The sequence below is a fragment of the Brienomyrus brachyistius genome, unplaced genomic scaffold (assembly GCF_023856365.1).
Source record: "Brienomyrus brachyistius isolate T26 unplaced genomic scaffold, BBRACH_0.4 scaffold34, whole genome shotgun sequence".
NCBI classification, from domain to species: Eukaryota; Metazoa; Chordata; class Actinopteri; order Osteoglossiformes; family Mormyridae; genus Brienomyrus; species Brienomyrus brachyistius.
The window spans coordinates 1,697,994-1,724,097 of NW_026042309.1; the positions used below are offsets into that span (position 1 = coordinate 1,697,994).

Consider the following 26,104-nt stretch of genomic DNA (forward strand, 5'->3'; position numbering starts at 1 on the left):
CGACAGGCGGATCGGTGACTGCAGTGGGTGGATGTATACAGCAGTGATATTCCAGCAGACCAGGGGAGGGTAGATGTACTTAAACAAAGTACATCTACACAGTACAGTACAAAAACAATGACCTCCATCACAGCTATCACCCCCCTACCCTCCCCCCCCCGGAACTCAGAATACACAAAGCGGATGTGAGCCGGCTGTTCCAGAAACAGAAATCCAAGAAGCCCCCAGACCAGACGGTGTCTCCCCCTCCTGCCTCAGAACCTGTGCTGATCAGCTGGCTCCCATCTTCACCCGCATCTTCAATAGATCCCTGGAGCTGTGTGAAGTTCCCTCCTGTTTCAAACGCTCCACCATTATCCCGTCCCCAAGAAACCCACCTTCACAGGACTGAATGACTACAGACCTGTCGCCTTGACATCTGTGGTCATGAAATCCTTTGAACGCTGGGATTTAGCCCATCTGAAGGACATTACAGGACACCAGCTGGACCCCCTGCAGTTTGCCTACCGGGCAAACAGGTCGGTGGATGATGCAGTGAATATGGGGCTGCATTATATCCTGCAACATCCCGACCGTCCAGGAACTTATGCCAGGATCCTGTTTGTGGACTTTAGTTCGGCTTTCGACACCATTGTGCCTAATCTCCTCTCCTCCAAACTCTCCCAGCTCAGCGTGTCACCAGCTACCTGCCAGTGGATCACCAGCTTCCTGACAGACAGGAAGCAGCAAGTAGGGCTGGGGGGTCACTTCTGAAACACAGTCCCTCAGTATTGGTGCCCCTGAAGGATGTGTCCTCTCCCCACTGCGCTTCTCCCTCTACACCAATGACTGCACCTCCAGGAACTCAGCTGTAAAACTCCTGAAGTTTGCAGACGACACCATCATTGGACTCATTCAGGATGGTGATGAGTCTGCAACCGGCAGGAAGTGGAGCGGCTGGTACTCTGGTGCAGTCAGCACAACCTGGAGCTGAACATGCACAAGACTGTAGAGATGACAGTGGACTTCAGGAGACGTCCATCATCACTGCTCCCCCTCACCATATCAGACAGCCCGGTGTCTACTGTGGAGTTCTTCAAGTTCCTGGGTACCACCATCTCCCAGAACCTGAAGTGGGAGACCAACATCTCCTCCATCCTCAAAAAGGCCCAGCAGAGGATGTACTTCCTGAGACAACTGAGGAAGTACAGTCTTCCACAGGAGCTGCTGATCCAGTTCTACACTGCAGTCACTGAGTCTGTCCTCTGCTCCTCCATCACAGTCCTTTATGGAGCAGCCACCAAACAGGACAGGAAGAGACTGCAGTGGACCGTACGGACAGCAGAAAGATCATCGGTGCCCCCCTGCCCTCCATCACAGTCTGGTATGGAGCAGCCACCAAACAGGACAGGAAGAGACTGCAGCGGACCGTACGGACAGCAGAAAGATCATCGGTGCCCCCCTGCCCTCCATCACAGTCTGGTATGGAGCAGCCACCAAACAGGACAGGAAGAGACTGCAGCGGACCGTACAGACAGCAGAAAGATCATCGGTGCCCCCCTGCCCTCCATCCAGGACCTGTCTCTCTCAAGATCCAGGAAAATGGCAGGAAAATCATCACAGATCCCACACAGCCTGGACACAGACTTTCTGAGCTGCTGCCCTCTGGCAGACGATATAGAAGCCTGCAGACCAGGACACCCGACACAGGAACAGCTTCTCTCCCCTCTCCATCTCCTTCCTAAACAGCTGATCTGTCACACTGCTAAACACCTACAGCACTGCAACTGCACTCTATGTACAGTCTGTGGGATATATTTCTGTAATCTTTGTATTTTCTGTATATAAGATTTACATTGCTTACTATATCGTATTGTTCATTTACACACTTTATGTGTATATGTGTGTGTATGTATATATGAATGTATCCATAAATATATTTACATTTATAAATAGTATAAACATATTATAAGTACAAATAACACTTTTATACATTTTTTAACATTTACCTTTATATTTATAAATATAAATCCATAATACATATTCATATTGTAGATTGTTGTTGTTTTTACACTGTTATGCTTGAGAGACCATCGACCGGAATCTAATTCCTTGTATGTGTTCGCTCACATACTTGGCCAATAAACCCGATTCTGATTCTGATTTTCAAGGGACCTAAAAGTATGACAAGTCCAAATCGCTGTTACAACAGTTCCGAATATACTTTAACCATGTCGAAGTCACAAAGATTTTCCTATTTTTTCCTCAACTCGTTCTCACACTGACAAGAACAAAAAAACAATAAATCGGCTCGACAAGTATCCGCTGGTCAGGCAGACGATGACTCCCATTCTATCGTGGGCGGTGCCGATTCTGTGCTGGACCGGATTTTGGCTCGTATCAATGGTATTGTAAAATCCCTAGACGCTTTGGACGATATAAAATCATCAATCTCCTCCATTGAGAGATCTCTTTCTAGCTTATTACTGTTAATGATTTGTTGTGATTGTTTGGCTCCACTACTTACGGTTTGGCGGAGTGCCCCCAACCCCTGCACCCCCCCAGTAGACATACATATGGGGTGATTGGTGTACGGATTGATTCTGATCGTGTATGGACTAATCATCCCGAGATTCAAATACGTCGTTCACGATTCACCCATAATATTATTGTGCCATGGTTGAACTGCACAAACATGTTTTTCATTGGTCACTTATATAACTTGTTTTTCAAGAATAACTTCTCACAGAAAGAGTTAGAACACCTGTCTTGTCTTGTCGTTCTCTGGAGAAATGGACGCTTAATTACCTTGCTTCTCCCAGGTGAAAAGAGGAAACGTTGCTCAAAAAGTTTGTGTCTCTAAAATCACAGCGTGTGTTTATTAACAGGTGTTAAATGTGTCACCTCCCCCACTCCCCCCCTCCGTGTGTGATTCATTCCTGCTCGCTGACTCTGCTGCGCCCTTTTCGGGACTGATAATAAAGAGCTCATACTTATACACACACACACACACAACACAATTAACCCTGTGTGCACGTGTATGTGTGTGTGTGTATATATATACATATATATATATATATATATATATATATATATATATATATATACACACTACCTTCTGTAATTCAGCTGCGCTGTGGGTTGCGTTTGACTTATTCTTTGCCGATTATTAAAATCAGACGTGCGTACTATTTGCATTAAACAGTTTAAATACGACTACAAAGTATAACTACAATTAATCAGCACATTTCAGATTGGAGAACACAGAACAGATCCGTGGTAAAACCTTTGATTTAATAAAATGTTAAGCATTGAGTTTAACCTGGATGTTTCGGCACACTGGCATTAATCCCCAACACTTAATAAAAGAAAAACTTAATATAGCTTCAAAACATTACAGCCTATTAGGTCCATGTTTACGCAGCACAGTATATTAGGTGAACTCATGGCTGAGCGTAAGTAATTAAATATTATTGATGTTAATTCGAAAACTCTTCTGATACACGTACAGTAACCTACTGTGCTGTACGGACGTATATTTAATGTTTAATTATATTGAATTTTTTAAATTCCGCTATATATGTAGGCTGTGTTAAACATATCAATTTTATTATTATTAATTTCATTTTACCTTGAAACATAGAATATCTTTACATTATTCCAGAATCTTGATAAAATGTTTCTTGATAAAATAGCGACGCTGCTTTTAAAATCCCGACACTTAATTTCACTTTCGTTTACAGGCAGGAAATGATCAGCTCCGTTTCATGCAAAAAATGGACACGGACTCAGCGGCACATCATAGGATTTCGGGGGGATATTATCTATATGACTTAATAATTAGTAACAATAACCGTAATTCGGTTATAACACACATTCAGGATGATCGTGCATGTAAAAAGCGTTACTGCAGTAACACTTAAATTATTAACAGTGGCGATTTGAGAAACTTAGATTTTAGAAATGGGGGGATCAAAGCTATCTGGGGGGGGGTCAAAGACAAAACTGTGTAATTTTATAATATCATCAAAATATATTAACTGGTTTAACGAAGTAAAAGTCAAACTAAACACTTGAATCACACTTTTTTTTATTTCCAATGCTCAACAAGAACAGGTAATATATTTTGAGGATGATCTGGTTAGATGGATATCCCTACCCATATCATGTGGGACGGTAATAAACCTGTTCAACAAGAACAGGTAATATATTTTACAGACAGAACATTAAACAAAACATGAACAAACAAAAATTCAGACAGTTATTACAAAGTAAAAGATACCATCTCAATACCACATATGACAGAACATTTTAGCACTATGTCTATACATCAGGTAAAAACGCATCAAATCAGGATACAGTATTCAGATGTTTTTCATTTTTAGACTTTCTGATTAGATTAATATAATTTATCTGTATTGTCACGCTCGGCTCGTACGATCCTCCTGTGTGCCACGCCCCCCTCGTTAACCTCATATGAACCCCGACGTTATCAGATGTTTCTTGTTGTTTCATTCAGTCCTGTGTATTTAAGTCCGTCAGAGTACGTATCCCCAGGTCCGTCATCGACGTCGTGCTCCGTGTTTCCACCACAGATAAACCCATCTAAAGGCGAAATTGATCAGTTTCTTGATAGTATAACCATTCTGAAATTATCAGACAATCAAGTGATGGCACTGGACTCTCCGCTGACTCCAGGTGAACTCCAGGAAGCCCTGAACGGTATGCCCAATAAAAAGGCGCCAGGTCCAGATGGATTTCCAGCAGAATTCTATAAAGAATGTTGTAGGAAACCAAGGAAAATGATAGGCTACCACCAAATATGAATTCTGCTAACATTAGTCTCTTGCTAAAACCAGGCAAAGACCCTACATTGCCTGCCAGCTATCGTCCAATATTCCTTATTAACGTCTCAAAAAGAATAGAGAAGATATTTCTCATAATTCATAATTCATCATCATAATTCATCCTGACCAAACTGGTTGCATAAAAGGCAGGCACTCATCAACAAATACACGAAGATTACTTAACCTGATAGACTATTCATGCAATAAAAACCTTCAAATTACAATATTGTCTCTAGATGCAGAAAAAGCCATTCGATAGAGTTAACTGGAATTTTTTATTTACAGCTTTACGCAAATTTGGTTTCGGAAACTCTTTCATGAACTGGTTAAAAATATTATATAGTTCCCCAATAGCATATGTCAGGACGAATTACCAAACATCCTCCAGTTTCTGTCTCAAGAGGGGCACCAGGCAGGTAACAAAGCACTCTCTATGAGGTAATTACATTAATAAACTCTTTCTCAAGGGTCTCAGATTATTCGATAAATTGGTTAAAATCTACAGTTCTCCAATTAATTGCTCCTTCCAGAATAATTCTCCCACTTTGAAGATATTAAATATGTAGGTATTAACATTTCACCTAGGCTGGCAGATTTAACTAAACTAAACCATATCCCACTTTTAAAGAAAGTAGAGGATGATCTGGTTAGGTGGAAGTCCCTACCCATATCATGTGGGACGGGTCGCCTCAAGGAAAATGATGGTTTTGCCAAGAATTAATTATTTATTTGCAATGATCCCGAGCAAACCACCACCTGACTGGTTTAGATCTCTGGACTCCGCCATCTCTAAATTCCTCTGGAAAGATAAACTCCCACGTATTAGCTTAAAAACACTGCAAAGGACTAAGGACAAAGGAGGACTAGATCTGCCTAACTTTCACCACTATTTCTTAGCCAACAGGCTCCAAAACATCTCAGGATGGTTAAAACATACCCTCTTAGATGAGCCTTGGCTAGACGTAGAACAAGCACTATGCAATAATATAAAGATTTCGGATCTACCATTCATTAGCTCAAACATTAAACGACACGAATGCTTCAAAAGCATCAGTATCAGCTCTTCTCTGACAGCTGAATCTTCATTAATCCCATGCAAACGTACTCCCATCTGGAACAACCCTGATGTACTACTAAATAATAATATGATAAACTTCCCAGATTGGAGTTGTAAAGGTATTAAATACTTGGAACATATATTTGAAGGAATAGACTTTATTCCCTTTGACATATTAGTGAAACAATATGGGATTAACAAGAATAGATTTTTAGAATATCAACAAGTTAAATCTATAGTAAAAAAGAAATTAGGGTTTAATCAAATCAAATTACAAATACCACCAAGTGTGGCAGAATTCCTTAATCTGAAAACCCCCAAATTACTGTCTAAAATATACAGGGCACTTTCTGAAATGGATGAATCAATATTCCTTCCTATTGGAAAATGGGAGGCAGATCTATCAGTCAGCTGGGACCACAATTTCTGGTCCAAGATATGTTTAAAAACCTTTAAACTGATTAGAAATCCCAGTTTACAGTTAATACAACACAAAATCCTGCGTAGAGTGACTATACAGGGCATCGGATGTTCAGGATGGGTTTTACGTCTTCTAACAACTGTTCACACTGTCAAGGCGATACACCTGACAGTTACATCCACGCTTTTTGGTTCTGTCCACCTACTCAGATGTTCTGGCTCAGGATCAGTGAAGACTTATCAAAGTGTCTGAGATGTACCATTCCAGCATCCCCTTCAGTCTGCTTGTTGGGCGACCTAGATGGTGTCACTACAGATTTTAACACAACCCACATGGCTTTCACCGCCTTATGCATTGCTAAGAAGACTGTCCTTATGAACTGGAAGAATAAAAATAACCTTAATATCAACCAATATAGAGACAGTTTGTTGAACCATATTAGTCTTGATACAGCTTCTGCCGCCACACTAGATCAATCTCTCTGGGCTCCTTTGATCAGCTCCATCACCTAGTGGGGGTGGGGGGTCAGGGTTTTGTCCTGCTTTGGTCGGTGTCATTGGCATGGGGGGGGCATATTGGCTCGGGGCGTCTGGGGGTTCCCTGGGGGTGGGTTGCTGGGGGGTTCGGCGCTGGGACTGCGGTCCTGGCCTGGATGGGGCTTTGGTGGCTCTTGGGTGGGGTCCTTCTGGCGGCTGCAGGCGGCGCTGCTGGGGGAGCCTGTGCCGGCGGACGTAGGTTACTGGCCTGGCGGCCGTGCTGCTCCTGGGTAGATCCGGGGCGGGCTTGGGGTTCTGGGGGAGCTCTGCCTCCGGGCCGGGGTTCCGGCTGGGCTGGGGGGGCTTGGGTCCTGGTGGGTGTGTTGCTGGGGTGTGGGTTGGTGCATGCACGGGGGCATCTGTCCGCAGGGGGTCCCTGCTTTTGGGGTATCCACTTTGCGGGGGGGGGGGGGGAATCCAATAGAGGAGGAGGATGGACTCAACCTGGATGTCTTTTGTCTTATGCAGTATGGGAGTTAACAGACTGTTGGGGCGGGGGTAGTTTTTCCTCTGTGGTGGGTTCTGGTGAGCTGCCCTGGGTCCCGGGGGGCCCGGTGGGGCGCCTTGGGCTCTGTGGGGCCCGGTGGTGCCGCTGCCTTGGGCCACAGTCTGGATGGGCCTGGGCCCCCCGCCCTGGGTGGATTTCAGGGAATGGGGGTGCCCATGGGGGTCAGCGGGGGAGCTGGCTCCGGGGGGGGAGGTATTTTGCCCCCCCCCATTCCTTTCCTCCCCATCCCTAAATGCTTCCCTCCTCCCGCTCCATCACACCACCACACATGTAGGGCTTTGAGGTGTAGGTGCGTTGCTGGGATGCAGGGTAGGTATTCCTCCTCTGTCCCCTCGCGACCACCTGTACCTCATTCATACACTACAACGTAGACACTCTCATTACTTACTCTCTCATGACACATACATTTAGGGCGTTGGGGATGGGCACACAGAATGGCATCCAGAGGGCGGTCTGTTCATTCAGCCTTACCTCTGGTGCCAGGGCCCACATCTCAATTTTAATCACACATAGACATTGAGGGCTCTGGGGAGAGGTTGGTCGGCAGGGGGTGGTTAGTGCCATGCCCTTCACCTGTTTTAAAAGCACTTTAGAACAACACACACCAACACCACATCTGAGCGGGCGAAGGGGGGCATGGGGTCTTTTCACACCCCCGTTCCCTGTTCGCCATTTGGGGCTGGGGGCTGAGAGGAAGAGCTGGCCGTCTGGTCGGGGTCTGGGCTGGTGGGCTTCTCGGCTACTGCGAGTCCGGGGTGATCTTCTGGTCTCCTCGCCAGAGGAAAAATAGGGGTCCATATAGAGTATATATGGGGAGTGAGAGTATGTGTACAGCGTTCATTTCTGTGTGTCTCTGTGTTTGGTGAATGTGTGAATATTTGTTTATGTGGGAACGTATGCTTGTATATGTGTGTGCCTGTTTGTCTATACACACGTGTCAGGTTGGGTCCTAGACTCCACCTGAGAACATCTCGGGCTCCATTCCCCCCCGCCACACTCCCTGCCGGTGGATGGGGCCCCCAGCCGCTGGTGCGTTGGTGGTTCTCGATGTCCGGGGCTGGATGCTCGGGTGGGTGCTGGCTCGCCCTCGGCGGTTGCCTGGCGGAGTCCGGCCCTCCTGGCTCTGTCGGGCCCTTGCTGGGGGGTGGGGGGGCCCTTGGATCTCTGGGCCCGGGGCCCGGTCTGCCTTGGTGGGGCCGGCCGCCGGCAGAGCCTGCGGGCTCCTCGCCACGGCCCCCTGGGGCTCCTGCACTGTGGCTGCCGGATGGCCTCCCTCCGGAGCTCTCCTCTGCCCTTTTCTGGGTGAGGGGCTGCTATTCTCCCTGCGGTGGTCCTCTGGGGGCTCCCATGCCCTGGGGGGCCTCTGGATGTCTGGGGTCCGGGTTCACACTCAGGAGTACAAACAGGTTCTCACAGACACACACAGGTGTACACACAGGTTCTCACAGACACATACAGGTTGTCACAGACACACACTGTCTTGTTCTGCTGTTGCTTCTGTTCATTGTGATTCGTACAGATGTTGGTTGTTGTTTTCTCTCATCAGCAGGTATTAAAGCAGATTATCTGTGTTTTTTTTCTCTTTTTTCTCCCTCTATCTCTATCTCCCCTCTTTTCCGTTTTCTTCCTTCTTTCCCTCTCTCTCCCTCTCCTGAGGAAATAAAACTAAATAAATTAATAGAAATAAAGCAGTCCTCCGCAGAGGGGGGAGGGGAAAAAATCTTTTAACTGAACAAGTAATGTTATATTTTAGAAGATCCATTTTTCAAACCGCTTATCCTACTGGGTCGCGGTGGGTCCGGGGCCTATCCCGGAAGCAATGGGCACGAGGCAGGGAACAACCCAGGATGGGGGGCCAGCCCATTGCAGGGCACACTCACACACCATGCACTCACACACCCACTCCTATGGGCAATTTAGCAAGTCCAATTAGCCTCAGCATGTTTTTGGACTGTGGGGGGAAACCGGAGTACCCGGAGGAAACCCCACGACGACATGGGGAGAACATGCAAACTCTGCACACATGTGTGTGAGGCAACAGTGCTAACCACTGCACCACCATGCCGCCCCCTATTTTAGAACAAATTGACTGTGATATAACAAATCATAATTATGATCCATTAAATGAAAAATAGGCCAGCTATCCCTTTCTATCCAATGATTATTGAATATAATTTCAGTCCTCCGTAAAAATATCTATTATTCCAAAGAGGACTATTGCGAGGAAATGATGTGAATACAACATTTTATAATATTGTGACACCTGTTTATGATAATTAAATAATTGAATAGGTAGTATGATAAACTCATAATCACAAATTAAAGAAACTGAGATCACACTTTGCTTGAGGGGACACAGATACTTAGTAGTAACACCGTTACCACTGAAGTACAAATCATTAACAAATATAGTTGCTACTTGAGGTGAAAGTCATGTTTGTTGACATCAGTATTTCACTTGTGTTATTTGTTACATGTTCCTTCAGTAACTTTCATAGTAGATATAGTTCAATGATATGTTATGTCTTAGGCCTTAAGCAAGAAGAGATTATTTTAAATACTAAGTGTCTTTGCCTCATGAGAGCTGCCTGCGGTTGGTTCCACAGACCCTGAAGAGAGATCAGACTTTGGAGAGACGAACAGCAGAGTAAGGAGGGGGATGAAGGGATTCGAAGCTGCCCCAACTGGTGCACAAAGACCTGTAGTTATGAAGCAGTCACAGTAGGCCGTCCGCAATATCTTACACGGTAGTACAAATGTAGGAGTAGTTCTTATGTTAATCATATTAATCATATGTTAACCATGTACAGTATTTACAGTGATTCAATGACAATATGTCAATGTGTCAATCATTAATCAAAGGATAAGCAAATATTTACAGTAATTCAATGTCAATATAATCAATTTCTACAGTCAGACGGCAAACTGTAAGGTGCACTCATGATGGGAGAGTTCTACAAGCTAGGAACATGTGAGGACTGGACAGGGCACACACAAGACATGTTGGTTATGGGTAAACATACATGCCACGTTCAGGAAAACAACTGACCATAACAAGAACAATACAAGGGCTATTTACAATTACACAGACACAGAGCTACATACACGAGTGCTCGCAAGGCATGCTGGGATGCGCGGATCTCCCTGGTGCTACACTACACTGAATCCTGCCCATATCCCCCAACACGCGATCACGAATATTTTCAGCGGCAAAAAGTACCCATCGGCCATTCCCCCCTGTTTGAGCACCTGTCTGAAAAGCCTGTGCATGATGAAGCCTGCGCACTCATAATAAATGCCACATTTGAAGTGTCACTATTGAATAAATTACCTGTCATTTTGTGGACCATGGTAAACGAGCACTTCATGCAGTCATAAAAGTGACCCTATCACAACCCTGTCCATCCGACAACCCACCGAAACTCAATCTACTGCAGACTCCTCACAAATGGTAACACAAATAAACAGTTAACGCTAGAAGCGCCGTGTTGGTTTTACCTACTTATAGTGCGGCTAGGCGGTCATAAGGGCACTAGCTGTAAGTCTTTTTATAAGGACACTGTCACTGACACATAATGACCGCTAGATGGCGCTTTTTGCACAAAAGAAATAGTTTGGTTATAAGATCAGGGTGCGTTTGGCCAATGAGTCATTCATTTCCATGTTGATAGTTTCTGACTGACTCGACTGAGAAAATCATCTGAAACAGACTAGTTTCATTTTTATTTGATTTGTTTTTAATCTTTACCGTATGTCTTGGATAATGTGAAGGTTTGTTACCATTTGACTTTCCCATTTGACTTTCTTTTGTATTCAGATTCACCCACTTCAGAGAACTTGGATTTGGAAAATGTATGGTCTATAATATATGAAGACTTTGCATTCTATTTAACACTATGAGAAAATTACATAGCACAATAAATCACAACGCTAACCATTTTAAGCACCTGCAAAGGAAAGACTATGTAAGGAATAATTGACGACGGGCCGCTTATACTACGGTTGCCACACCTCAAGACATCGATCAGATGATATATTTCAAGGGATTCCTCCGGTTTTTCTACTTAAATCGCTATTGTGAGTAGGATTATTTCTTCCGCATCTCATCCAACGACTCTTTTGCTAGTTCCAAAACGTCATTTTAAAGCTGACAATGGAGGTTTGAGCCGTTGATAGCAGACTAATGCAGTTAATAATGAAGTTATTAGAAAGAGAGCGAGAGAGACAGACACAGAGAAAGAGAAACAGAGAGAGAGCTTGTATGCATTAGGCTACCTCTGTGTGTCCCTCAACAGTGTTCTGAAGCACCGTCTCTAAACTGTAAGTCTGCTTTAAGATGCAGCGCTGTTATTACCTCGCTAGTGAGAAATGTCATGTGTAGCCTTTAAGTTGGTACACTAGGCTAACTAATACTGCTGCAGCCCAGTTGTTGAAAGTTTCATATTCACCGTGAATATTAAAATTTACTTTCGGAAAATCGTCTGTCATGTTGTTGTTTTTGTTAGTCCTGTGTGCTGTATAGGTACTGTATGCTAATTTCCGTTATTACAGTTAACTATGCGAAGTGATATGGAACTGTAATGCGGTCAAGAGAGCTACCTGGAACTACGTTCGCCGTGCGTTTATCTGAAAATAATTGCACACCTCAGAACGTTCGTCAGCCAATCAGATTCAAGCATTCAACGGTCCCGTAGTATAAACTAGGCTAACTAATACTTCTGCAGCCCAGTTCTTGAAAGTTTCATATTCACCGTAAATATTAAAATTTACTTTCGGAAAATCGTCTGTCATGTTGTTGTTTTTGTTAGTCCTGTGTGCTATATTGGTACTGTATGCTAATTTCCGTTATTACAGTTAACTATGCGAAGTGATATTGAACTGTAATGCGGTCAAGAGAGCTACCTGGAACTACGTTCGCCGTGCGGTTATCGGAAAATAATTGCACACCTCAGAACGTTCGTCAGCCAATCAGATTAAAGCATTCAACGGTCCCGTAGTATAAATGATTATATTCCATAGACATCGATTCATTCGTTTGTTCGTTCATTCTGACAATGTTAAAACGTTAACATTAAGGCATTAAAAGTGTGGAAAGCAAGAAAGTGGCGTGTGGCTGCTCGGTGAGAACAGGATCAAAGATTTCTGTAACTGCGCTGCTTGTGATATTTGCGTAGTGAATTTCCTAACAAGCAGCTGCTTGTGATTAACAACTGATTGTTTTCCATTGAAGACCTCAGAGAAGATGTAAAACATAGTCATTCTTTTTTGGTTTATACTTTCATAAGGTTTTCTTATTTTTAAAACAGTACAGAAGCTAACAGTTGGATAACAGCTTTCCCAGTGCTTGTGAAGTTGATGCCCTTGCAGTGTAGCGTTATACTCATGGATGCAGAAGGTATAATCAAAGCTCAACACCTAGCCTGCTAAATGTGCCCTTGAGAGGTAAAGTGGGCTATCCCACAAAAACAAGGTTTTGAGAAAATGAGCTCCAAAGTTGAATTTTTGTCTAAAAATCAGTGTGCCTATACCCTACAATTGATATATATCATAGGCAGCACAGAGATATGACTTAGATAATAACAACTTATCCAACTGAAAATATTCAATAAAAAGGGGGTAGGGGTCAAAAATGTGGGATAGCCCACTTTACCTCTCAAGGGCACAAATAGCCAAGATGCAACACCCCCTCACAGAGTAACACAGTTCATTGTTAGATGATTTGGCTGAAACTAATTTATATCACGAGTAACCTACCACCCTCTATTATGAGTCTCAGCTGAAACTAATTCATATCACGAGTAGCCTACCATCCTCTATTTTGATTCTCAGCTGAAACTAATTCATATCACGAGTAGCCTACCACCCTCTATTATGCGTCTCAGCTGAAACTAATTCATATCACGAGTAGCCTACCACCCTCTATTATGAGTCTCAGCTGAAACTAATTCATATCTTGAGTAGCCTACCACCATATATTATGAGTCTTAGCTGAAACTAATTCATATCACGAGTAGCCTACCACCCTCTATTATGAGTCTCAGCTGAAACTAATTCATATCACGAGTAGCCTACCACCATATATTATGAGTCTCAGCTGAAACTAATTCATATCACGAGTAGCCTACCACCATCTATTATGAGTCTCAGCTGAAACTAATTCATATCACGAGTAGCCTACCACCCTCTATTATGAGTCTCAGCTGAAACTAATTCATATCACGAGTAGCCTACCACCCTCTATTATGAGTCTCAGCTGAAACTAATTCATATCACGAGTAGCCTACCACCATATATTATGAGTCTCAGCTGAAACTAATTCATATCACGAGTAGCCTACCACCCTCTATTATGAGTCTCAGCTGAAATTAATTCATATCACGAGTAGCCTACCACCCTCTATTATGAGTCTCAGCTGAAACAAATTCATATCACGAGTAGCCTACCACCCTCTATTATGAGTCTCAGCTGAAACTAATTCACATCACGAGTAGCCTACCACCATCTATTATGAGTCTCAGCTGAAACTAATTCACATCACGAGTAGCCTACCACCCTCTATTATGATTCTCAGCTGAAACTAATTCATATCACGAGTAGCCTACCACCCTCTATTATGATTCTCAGCTGAAACTAATTCATATCACGAGTAGCCTACCACCCTCTATTATGATTCTCAGCTGAAACTAATTCATATCACGAGTAGCCTACCACCCTCTATTATGATTCTCAGCTGAAACTAATTCATATCACGAGTAGCCTACCACCCTCTATTATGAGTCTCAGCTGAAACTAATTCATATCACGAGTAGCCTACCACCCTTTATTATGAGTCTCAGCTGAAACTAATTCATATCACGAGTAGCCTACCACCCTCTATTATGATTCTCAGCTGAAACTAATTCATATCACGAGTAGCCTACCACCCTCTATTATGAGTCTCAGCTGAAACTAATTCACATCACGAGTAGCCTACCACCCTTTATTATGAGTCTCAGCTGAAACTAATTCATATCACGAGTAGCCTACCACCCTTTATTATGAGTCTCAGCTGAAACTAATTCATATCACGAGTAGCCTACCACCCTCTATTATGATTCTCAGCTGAAACTAATTCATATCACGAGTAGCCTACCACCCTCTATTATGAGTCTCAGCTGAAACTAATTCACATCACGAGTAGCCTACCACCCTTTATTATGAGTCTCAGCTGAAACTAATTCATATCACGAGTAGCCTACCACCCTCTATTATGATTCTCAGCTGAAACTAATTCATATCACGAGTAGCCTACCACCCTCTATTATGAGTCTCAGCTGAAACTAATTCACATCACGAGTAGCCTACCACCCTTTATTATGAGTCTCAGCTGAAACTAATTCATATCACGAGTAGCCTACCACCCTCTATTATGATTCTCAGCTGAAACTAATTCATGTCACGAGTAGCCTACCACTCTCTATTATGAGTCTCAGCTGAAACTAATTCACATCACGAGTAGCCTACCACCCTTTATTATGAGTCTCAGCTGAAACTAATTCATATCACGAGTAGCCTACCACCCTCTATTATGATTCTCAGCTGAAACTAATTCATATCACGAGTAGCCTACCACCCTCTATTATGAGTCTCAGCTGAAACTAATTCCACACATATAATAGAAAAATGCAGGCACAGCTTGTTAATGAATAAATATGCATTGTATTTTGTAAAAACAATGTATGTCGCAATGGATTTTTGTCCAGAAAGCTGTGTGGAAGTGTAAGCTCTTACAATAAATCGCGTAGGGTCAGCATTTTTACCATTTATTGAAAATAAATCACAGCATGGGGTGGCATGGTGGTGCAGTGGTTAGCACTGTTGCCTCATGGGGAGGCATGGTGGTGCAGTGGTTAGCATTGTTGCCTCACACTGCTGGGACCCGGGTTTGAGTCTCCGCCTGGGTTACATGTGTGTGGAGTTTGCATGTTCTCCCCATGTCGTTGTGGGGTTTCCTCCGGGTACTCCGGTTTCCCCCCACAGTCCGAAAACATGCTGAGGCTAATTGGAGTTGCTAAATTGCCCGTAGGAATGCATGTGAGAGTGACTGGTGTGTGAGTGTGCCCTGTGATGGGCTGGCCCCCCATCCTGGGTTGTTCCCTGCCTCGTGCCCATTGCTTCCGGGATAGGCTCCGGACCCCCCGTGACCCAGTAGGATAAGCGGTTTGGAAAATGGATGGATGGATGGATAGTTTAATATGCTGTTGCAGTTAGATTTCACTTTTTCTAATCATGTAGATTGCAGAATTTTATGTGGTGGAATTTCCTGAGCGGGAAGAAGTAGCAGTGGTGAGCAAACACTGGATGAAGGGGGAGAAAAAGTGTCCGTGGCCAACATTTGTTTCGCCAGACAAAATAGGAAAAGCTGTAACCAATCATGCAAAACCTGACATTTCCTGGCAGTGTTATGCAGGTGAAATCGCCTATTCAACAGGTAAGTTTTTGTGTCAGTGAATTAACCTTGACCATTTGTTAACACTAATTTGTTAGTATACAGCACCATTATATTGAGGCATATCACCCACTCAGCTCCAAAAAAGTTTTTGTATTTCATTCACTGATTGTATTTGTTTTTCTCTGCATATTTTTGTACGTAGAAAGTTATGAGAAAGCCAAGAAAAATGCAAAGATAGAAGAGGACTCTTCATTTTCCAGTGATCCAGAATGACAGCTGCAAAGGGGAGATCGTTGTAGAAGGTACAGTCATTTTCCTGCACCATTTCATTGCAATGAATTAAGCGCAGATTTCAGGCTTAGAATTTCTGCATTATACAATCAAAATTTATACTCTCTGCAATTTATCTAATTAGCATCTGTGTTTTCTGTGTATGTTGTCTAAAGATTGTAATTTTCTTTTATGGCTGTGTGATATGTCCAAACTCATGTGACATTTTAGGTCATTTCATATCTCGTTGATACATATCAGGATATAGCACATTTTCTGTAGGTTCAAAGCATAGTTTATGTAAAATGATTACAAGGATAACCTTATGCCTTGTTAACTTTTATTTGTCTAGTGTATCATTCAAATGTATAAAATAGCTTAAATGTACTACCACTAACTGTGATTTGCAACACAATGTAATAAATGATAGAATATTTAATAAAACAGTTAGCATTTTTCTGTCGTCACATAATATACACCTTCATTTTGGACAGCCCTATTTATGATTATATTATGCACTAGGGTGGCCCTTATAAATGGAAAAAGGCTAAAGAATAACCAAGGACGTCGGACTGAATCGCAGACAGCAGAAGAAGGCTTCACAGAGACATTCTGTGATTTATTTGACATTGCTCACCAGATGCATTGTCATTAATTACTGCTGAAGAAGACAAAGCCTTTCTGCTTGCACAACGTGAACAAGGCCGAAAGGGTGTCATGGCAGGCCTGGATGCATCGTTGGTAAAGAAAAAAGCAGAACTGATCATTAACCGGATAAACGCTGTAAGTGGGAAGAAAAACAGAAAGTGGAATTAGATTTGATGAACCAAAGTATTGCGCTCTCCTCATGTGACTGAATATTTTTGGTCAGTTTCTGCATTATAGAATCAGAATGTATACTCTCTGAAGTTTAATCCATTAGCATCTGTGGTTTGTGTGAATGTTGTCTAAAGATTGTAATTTTCTATTATGGCCGTGTGATATGTCCAAACTCATGTAACATTTCATTGGTAAATTCAATTCAATTCAATTCAATTTAATTTATTTTTATATAGCACTTTTTACAACAAAGTTGCCCCAATGCGCTTTACAGGAGTGTGTTGTGGAACATCCTTAACAGAGATAACGACAGAACACAGAAACAGTGAAAATGGAAAAATGAAAGAGAAAGTCAGATGACAGTGGAGGAGAGGAACCAAAAACTCCCAAGTGGGGAGAAAAAAACCTCTGGGGGGTCCAAGGTCACCTGGCAGCCCCACCCCCCTGGGCATGCTAACATTACTGGACGAAGGTAGAGAAGTAGCCGGATTGTTTGCTGAGAGCAAGGTGTAAACTGTGATCCGGTCCTAGTTAAAGTCCATCAGTGAGACAGTCCTCCACATAGGCGTGTGTCAGGTGGCAGGATGGAAGCTGCACCGACATCGTCATAGATCGCAGGTCACTTCTGTGATGGCACCCTTCTGTAGATCCTGATGGCAGCTCAGAAGGTGCCCCCTCAGGCACCCTCCAGACATGTGGGAAGGAAGGCAGAGAGTGCAGGTGTCAGAGTGCACTGATACATTAATGAACAAGCACGGTAGGTAAAAATGGCACATACAGCAGCATCAGAAGCCATAATTACGGTGTTAAGTGTTAACTTGTGGGTAAGCTAAACTAAAGTAATAGGTCTTCAGTCGAGATTTAAAGACAGACCGATTCAGCATCCCGAACATAGGCTGGTAAGCCATTCCACAGTATAGGGTCCCTGTAGCAGAATGCTTTACCACCAACAGTCGCTTTAGTTTTATTAAATAAAAATGCAGAACTGTTCATTAACCGGATAAACGCTGTAAGTGGGAAGAAAAACAGAAAGCAGAACTAGATTTGTTGAACCATATTGTATTGCGCTCTCCTCAAGTCACTCTGAATCTTCTGATTCAACATAAAGAGTGTTTGGATGTGCGGCTGTAGAAAACAAAATAAGCTGAAAGAGAGGAAGGAACTTACTGACTGCTGATGTTGTAGAATCACTTGGCTGCACCAAAACAAGTTTTCGCAGTGCAGTGCACACACTCTCCACTGCTGTTCATGCTTCTGGGCAGAAAGTCGACGATATAAATATCAACCACTCTTCCATTTAACATGCATGCAAAAGCATAATTTTCTCAGAGCAAGTGAACTGAAGGCAAACAGTGGACCACCTTCCAATCACTGTGTCTGGGTCTGGAGTTGATCGACTTCTTTGCATTGCCAAACAGCACTAGCACTGGTGAAGCAATGGCTAATGCAATGCTGGAAGAGGTTGAGTCATGGGGAATTAAGGATCGTATAAAAGCACTCAGTCTTGATACCACAGCGAGCAATACTGGGCGAAAAAATAGTGCCTGTGTGTCGTTTGAAGGCAAGATTAATTCAGACCTGCTGTATTTGGCTTACCGTCATCACATTCACTAACTAATGCTAGACGAAGTATTTGTAGGAGTTATGGGTCCAACAAGTGGTCCATTAATTGGACTGTTAAAACGTTGCAAGTCATTTTGGCCTAGTTCAGTTCACAATGACTACAAGGCAGGAATTGGCGACTCACAAGTAGCTGCAGCAGTGCCCGACTTCCGAGCAGAAGTCACACGTTTCTCAGCTGCAGACTGCATAACCCTGTCATGACTACAGAGAACGACCTGAACTAGCCATTGTGTTTCTGGGTGCTGTGCCTCCCCATGTTCATATTACCAAACCTGGTGCATTGCATCAAGCTCGCTTCATGGCCAAGCTGATATATGCATACAAAATATTCTTGTTTCGATATTCTAACTTCAAGCTTACCAACTGTGAACAAAAAGGCTTGGCATCTCTGCATATATGGCCTTCAGGTCTACCTGCAATTGCGGTTCTTGTTTTGCCTGCCAATCATTGCTCCAGCAAATGAGCTGCATCTGCTGAAAATACTGTTTTCACTTCATTCACAAGCAGCAAGAAGTGCCCTAACAAAGCTCTGTGTCTGTCTCTGGTACTTTAGTGACGAGTTGATTACACTGTCATTCTTTAACAGAGATATTTATGTCATAGAGGAAAAAGTTTATGGTTTCAGCGCTTCAGAAACAAGCATCTGAAGATCCACCAAAATGAATAACAGTTAATTTCACCCAGATCAATGAAATGCAGTTACATCCATCCATACATTTTCCAAACTGCTTATCCTACTGGGTCGTGGGGGGTCTGGAGCCTACCCCGGAATCAATGGGCACGAGGCAGGGAACAACCCAGGATGGGGGGCCAATCCATCGCAGGGCACACTCACACACCATTCACTCTCACACACACACCTACGGGCAGTTTAGCAAGTCCAATTAGCCTCAGCATGTTTTTGGACTGTGGGGGGAAACCGGAGTACCCGGAGGAAACCCCACAATGACATGGGGAGAACATGCAAACTCCGCACACATGTGACCCAGGCGGAGACTCAACCCCGGGTCCCAGAGGTGTGAGGCAGCAGTGCTAACCACTGCTCCACCATGCTGCCCCATGCAGTTACATGACTTTGTGAATTCAAAGAAGTTTTTTAACGTGTTGTCAGTTCCAGACTCATTTTGTTCAAAGTGCTCCTGAGACTTGGATAACCAACGACGACTATTTGAAGGCTGAGGAAACTGTACGGGTGCTGTGGGTGACAAATGACACTGCAGAGAGAGGCATGTCTATGATACAGGAGTACAGTGATTTACTGACAAATGGTGAAGAACAAACACAGTTTGTTTGCTGAGCATGGAAAGCTTTTCCCAGACAGTAACAAGATGTCTGTACTTCAGGGATTTTCTGCGTCTACGAGTAAACCATCAACCCTTGCATGAATGACAATTATGACATCGATTACTTTAGTTAACACTAGCTACCTCAGATTTCTGAATAGAAATGTAGCCTGACATAATAAATTGCACAATGTAGCAATGACGTTACGGAAGAGTTGTTTGTTAGTGACTTTCGAATTTACCGCTTAATGCCAATCATAGCCTATTAATCGGGTTTTCGGGAAAAAAATGAATATTTCAGAATGCTTCAGCACACCCTAAATGTCAACTGAACTCAATACATTTTTGCACATCTTTTTTTTTTTGAGTTGATTGACAGGGTTGAAAAAATGATCACCCTATTATACACATTTTTTTAATAGACCAAACAAGAGATTGGAGGAGCTGGGCCTTGGCTGCAGCAGCGTAGCTGTAAACATGTCCATCCCCACCCAAACCTCCTCCTCGTCCAGCATTCACCTCTACGCCCGAACACACTTCATCCTCTTCTGAACAACCTCCTTCTTCTCCTGCTGCTGCATGTTCAGAGTCTCCTCAGCCAGCAGTAACTGAGCCACCAATGACTTCTGTGACAGCAGTATCACAGAACAGTCAACGTTATTCAACCTCAGAGCTCATTACAGGTACGGTTGCAAATGGTTTGTTACAAAGTAATCCCATCCCATAATGCACAAGAGGTGGCTATATTGTTATTGTACAATAACCCTAAAAACAACAACAACAATAATAATAATAATGATGCTAGCAAAAACAGTAGTGTTCTAAAGTACATGTTAGATGTCCAATTTTGTTACGTGACGTGTAGAATAGTTATGGTTTTGGCTATTAAGACTGAAAACGTTCATACATTTTAAAGGTTTACTATGTGCATGTCATAATACTTGCATACCATGCACTTATTTAAACCTTTGTGCACTAAATTTAAAAAGTCAGCCAACATGAATGATCAGGCCAGAATTAAATAATTTCTTCATCAATAGACAGTAGTGTATGTTAAATGTCTGAATACACATCGCAGTCCTATACTTTCACAGACCTAAGTTAAATTCTAAAGCCCCCCAGGCCACCGGTATGTGTGTGTTTGTGCACATGAGCGTAAACAAACATTTACTGAAAAAAAAGTGTGTTTATCAAAATATCTAAGTCTTTATTCTGCCAAAGTTTAAAAAAAAAATAAAAATAAATAAATAAAGACCAGCGGTTAAATCGGGCATATAGTCACTGTCTGGTCTCACTGCATAGTGGATGACTAAGTTAGGGTGCTTTTGGGTTTGGTCACACATCGCGATCACCAACCTAAAGTTAAACTCTAAAGCCCCCTGACCTCTGGGGTGTGTGTGTTTGTGCGCATGAGCGTGAACAAAAATTTACTGAAAAAACTTGTTTATTGAAATAACTAAGGCTTTATTCTGCTAAAGTTTTTAAAAATGTGTTTTTGATGCTTGTCACTAAATGCTGCTTAATAGTTCCTACCCGGGGCTGCTCCCCCAGAGACAGTTGCTAGTCCATATAATGCTAGACCATAAATTTTCGCACCTAAAACATGACAGGGCTTTTGCCGTTAGAAAATAATGCATTTACTTAAAATAATACATTGACAAACACGACAAATGTTTTTTATCCCTTAAATTATTAAAATAACTACGGTATTAGTCTAACAAAGTTTTAAAAATGTTTTTGAAGTTTGTAGCTAAATACCGCTCACTGTAGTTCCTAGCCGGGACCACGTACGGTGCCATCTCTGGAACGAACGGACTCCTTGCGATGTCTTGTTGTATGAAATCTGCTTGAAAACTTTGTCGGTTACCTTCCATATTGGAATGTTGAAGATATTTTTGATGAATGTTGCTAAATACCGCTCACTAGTTCCTACAGCTACTAAATCAATAATAAACTGGGAGCATCTTATTTAAAATAAAACTAACAAACTACAACTAAATTGTTTTATTCCTTAGATCATATTGGTTTAAAATTTATACTAAATTGTCATACAACCGTTTAAGTTATTGGACTTTATCCCTCCGATTAAACAATTGTAGTTAGATACTTCACCCAACGCCCCAGGCCTGCAGCGGGGGTCCGGGCCCATGCCAGAGCCCCAGAGCTGTGGTGTTAGAGATTGACCTTTATTTAAATTAGAAATATATTATGTTATAATATTTACAAATAAGACAGATTGATAGTGGTAATGTGCTTTCTGCCTGTTTGGGGGTGCTGGCTGTGTGCTTCTCACACCCAGGACCATCGGTTAAACGAGATGTTACAGTCACTCTGTAGACACCCCGCAACAATTTGTCAGCCGGCGGCCATTTTGTTTCATTGACGCTTCCTCCTCATGGGCTTATCGCTCACGGCTCCAAAAGCTCTTGCGCCGACGCCCTGTTCCCCAAGGCCACGGACATTAGCAGACCGACATGTCTAGACATGCAATATGCATAAATCCCCCTAAAAATAGGATGGCGGTGTTTTTACCGATATAAAATAGTGCATTTTGTTTAAAAAAATACCCCGTTAGCAATACACAACTACTGCTTTTACCATTCAAAACTGCCAGACCCTCTTTCCTCTCTAGCTAGAAAAGCTTGATGCATCCGGTGACCCCGTTAAAATTATTGTTAAAAATTGTATTATGCCTTAAAACATATTTAAAATATCGCATTAATAAATCCATGTAATGTATTTCATTCTCTTAAAGACTACTGATTCCAATTTAGTGCCATATGCTTTTATCTTGTAGGCCGTAGGATAGCTCCATTTCTACCAGCTATAGGCCATGGTACATCTGGGATATTTTGCTTAAATTCTTTATTAATTGTCGTTGGCTATATGCTTTATAACACATTTTATACTTATTTTACATGTTTACTTATTGTATACACATTTTAAAGTTCAGAAAACGACTTGCCTCAGCTGTTTTCAATAAAAGACAGTGGTGTGTGGGGATCGTGGCTCTACGCACAAGTGCGACATGGCGAGAGAGCGACAGTTATTTTAACAAGGATCGCCCGCGAAAAAGGGATACGTCCCCCTCCCGCTTATGACATCATAGACGGGGAGAGAATTAAGCTCCGCCCAATGTACCACCTAATATTTTTTAACCTTCCACTCATAAAATACTTTTTTAATGAAATCAGTTAATCATAAGTTGTTAGTACAGTTTGACTGAGTTAAAAAGTGACATAAAAAGTTAAGTGAAGTAAGACTACACAGAAAATGTGCCAGTGTTAAATTAACACTGTTTATATATTGGAGTGTTTATATGGGTCCACAGCATTCGGTGTTACCTTTAACACTTTACAGTGTGCCTTGAGTGTGTTGTTTTTACAGCAGTTATCTTTATTAACTCTAATAGTGTTAAATTTACACCATAGGGTGTTAAGTCAATGAGTCTCCACCTCCACATATCTGCCCCATTTTAATCCTCTGGGGTCTAAGGGTAGGGTAGCATTTAACACTTTACAGAGTACAATGAGTGTTGTTGTATAGTTTTAAATTTATTAGCTATTTTAGTGTTCAGTTGACACCATAGATCAAGTGAGTTAAATGATGAAAAACCCAAAAATGGGGTGCAGGGCTCATACTGCACATAATGCAGTATACCATCTAATGTGCCCACATCATTCCCATATGTGGCATTGGGGGACTGGTTGCTTCAGGTTCATATAGTTTTTTATTATTGTCTTCCTACATTTATCCATACATTCCATTTTCATCCATCCATCCATATAATAGAATAAAACTGGATGCCGTGATACTTCTATTGTTATGTACCGTGTGTGGGATGAGTGAGCGGGAAGTGAGGAAATCAGGATCAGGCTCACGGAAATCAAAAAGACGGGGTGTATTGCAAGATGAACACCACACAGTAGGACAATGTTAATGACCGGACTGGGGAAACTAACTGGAACGCGGACTAAATACATTGGACTAAGGACGGCAACAGGAAACAGCGGGTGGGCACGGGGAGTCCACACGGGGTTAATGAGGGGGCGTGGCACACGGGAGGAGCGGACGATCCGGGCATGACATGTATGTATTTTTATTCAAAGATCAACAGCATGTAATACACAGATGTTTTCTGTACCAGACAAACAAAATAGCTACAATTAACAGTGCATGTATATGACATGATAATTAATATATATGATCTTGCTTAATTTATTAAAATGATTTCTTGACACACCTCTGTGGAGAGCGATATCTGCAGGGGACTAAGGACATATAGGGAGGCTCTGCGCAATAAGGGTAATCTATTCACGCAGGCTGTGGTGACAGTCGCTAGGTAAATGATATAGGGGTGACGCAATAACTAGGAACATACAGAACAACATGTTGCACCAGATAAGACGAAATTGCCTGAAAGTGGAAAAGTATGGACAGGGGCGGGGGCTGCTTGTAGAATGCCCCCGGGTGATCTCTTCTCATCCACGGACCTGGTGGAGACGGCGAACTCCAACAATCTGGGGGCTCGGGGTCGAGATAGAGGTCGGCATTCGGCAAATACCAGACGAGACCTGAATGGGCACGGAAGGCTGCAGGCGCCACTAACAAAAGGTAAGCAGAGCCTGTTATATCAAAATCTGCATATATGGCTATACTAAATAAAGTAGTCCGAAGTGTCCATCAGGGCCGTCAGTACATTGAGGCGGCGAATGAGGGTAGGTAAAAGAATATTAAGGCTGGGTTGGAGTCCCACTGTGGTGTCCTTGGTGTGGCAGCCCCACTATTCGCTGACGAGCAAATAGAAGCACTGGGTTAGAGTCCCAGTGAGCTGGGTTAGAGTCCCGGGGAATTCAGGACCCCCGAATTCTACAGGCTACCGGGTGGGAGTCCCGGTAAAGGTTGGGTCAGAGGCCCAGGGTCAGGGACCCCGGATTCTGAAGTTTATTATTTTGGGTCAGAGGCCCAGGGTCAGGGACCCCGGATTCTGAGGTTATTATTTTGGGTTAGAGGACCAGGGGTCAAGGACCCCGGATTCTGAAGTTTATTATTTTCGGTTAGAGACCCAGGGGTCAGGGACCCCGGATTCTGAGGTAATTATTTTGGGTTAGAGACCCAGGGGTCAGGGACCCCGGATTCTGAGGTAATTATTTTGGGTTAAAGACCCAGGGGTCAGGGACCCCGGATTCTGAGGTAATTATTTTGGGTTAAAGGCCCAGGGGTCAGGGACCCCGGATTCTGAGGTAAAGGTTGAGTCAGAGGCCCAGGGGTCAGGGACCCTGGATTCTGAGGTAATTATTTTGGGTTAGAGGCCCAGGGGTCAGGGACCCTGGATTCTGAGGTAATTATTTTGGGTTAGAGGCCCGGGGACCGAGGGCGAAATTGGCCCTGTTTAGGCAGGGAACAGATCATTTACATCGTGAGGGTCAGAGCAGAGGAGAGGGCCAGCCGGAACCCGAGAAGGGGGAACCGAGAGAGGGAGACAGGCCCTCTGCCTATACGTGTAAAAAGGTCGCCCCTTCTGCCCCGCCTGCCCATATGTGCCCTATGATCACAGTTACGTCCGGGGCGATAAATGTACAAGGGGGGCATCCGGCTGGGGGGGAGACCTCGACTCCCTCAGACGCCGGATTAGGTGGAAGATCGGAGGCGGACTCGAACGTAGATACAGAGTGTAGGGAACCCAAGGAGAGACAGGCAAGCAGGGAGGAGAAAAGGAAAAAGCAAAAAGCGGCGGGGGCGGAAGGCAGACAGGACCAGGTGGCGTTTGCAGCTCGAGTAAGGAGGGAGCAGTTAGAGGAACAAGGGGGAGTAGATTCGCCTGGTCAGCGGGCAGGGACCAACACAGGGAAACTAGAGGAGGGTAAAAAGGTGGAAATGTGGGGTCACGTTTCGGGGGTATGGAAGGACGACCCAGAGGACAGGGCTCGTAGGGCCCTCGCAGACCAGGTAGAGGAGCGGATGGCCGAAATAGAGGCGGCACTACAACGGGAAACCTCACTCTTAGAGGAAAGGGTGAGGGCTCAGGGCTTTGCCCTCGATGAAGAGGGAGAGAGCGAGGGGGAGTGTCATTGCAAGGTCTCAAGGCCCCCAAAGCATCAACTACCTCTGCTAAGAGGGACGGGCCAGACGCAGGATAAATATAGACCTTTCCCGATAGGAGACGTGCAGGCACTGGCTGATAAAATGCCGCCCCCAGCAGAAGGAGGAGGACAGTGGATGGATAAGCTAGACCAGCTCACTCAGGGGACCATGTTGGCACTGGGAGACTTCCGGGCAGTGGGAGCCAGATGTCTGACTAAACACTCATTGCTGGAGGTGGAAGAGAGG

General features: G+C 43.5%; 2 protein-coding genes across 18 annotated transcripts in view; one reads left to right on the forward strand and one right to left on the reverse strand.

Moving 5' to 3' along the window:
* LOC125721544 (NLR family CARD domain-containing protein 3-like) overlaps positions 1–3,713 on the reverse strand; it is a 38,253-nt gene extending 34,540 nt beyond the window's left edge. For all 4 annotated transcript variants that reach the window (XM_048997488.1, XM_048997487.1, XM_048997486.1 and 1 more), the window contains exon 1: positions 3,611–3,713. The gene's annotated coding sequence lies outside the window, so the exon portion shown is untranslated. The remainder of the gene's footprint in view (positions 1–3,610) is intronic.
* Positions 1–26,104, forward strand: part of LOC125721546 (interferon-induced protein 44-like) — a 183,762-nt gene that overhangs the window by 129,338 nt on the left and 28,320 nt on the right. The window lies entirely within an intron of this gene.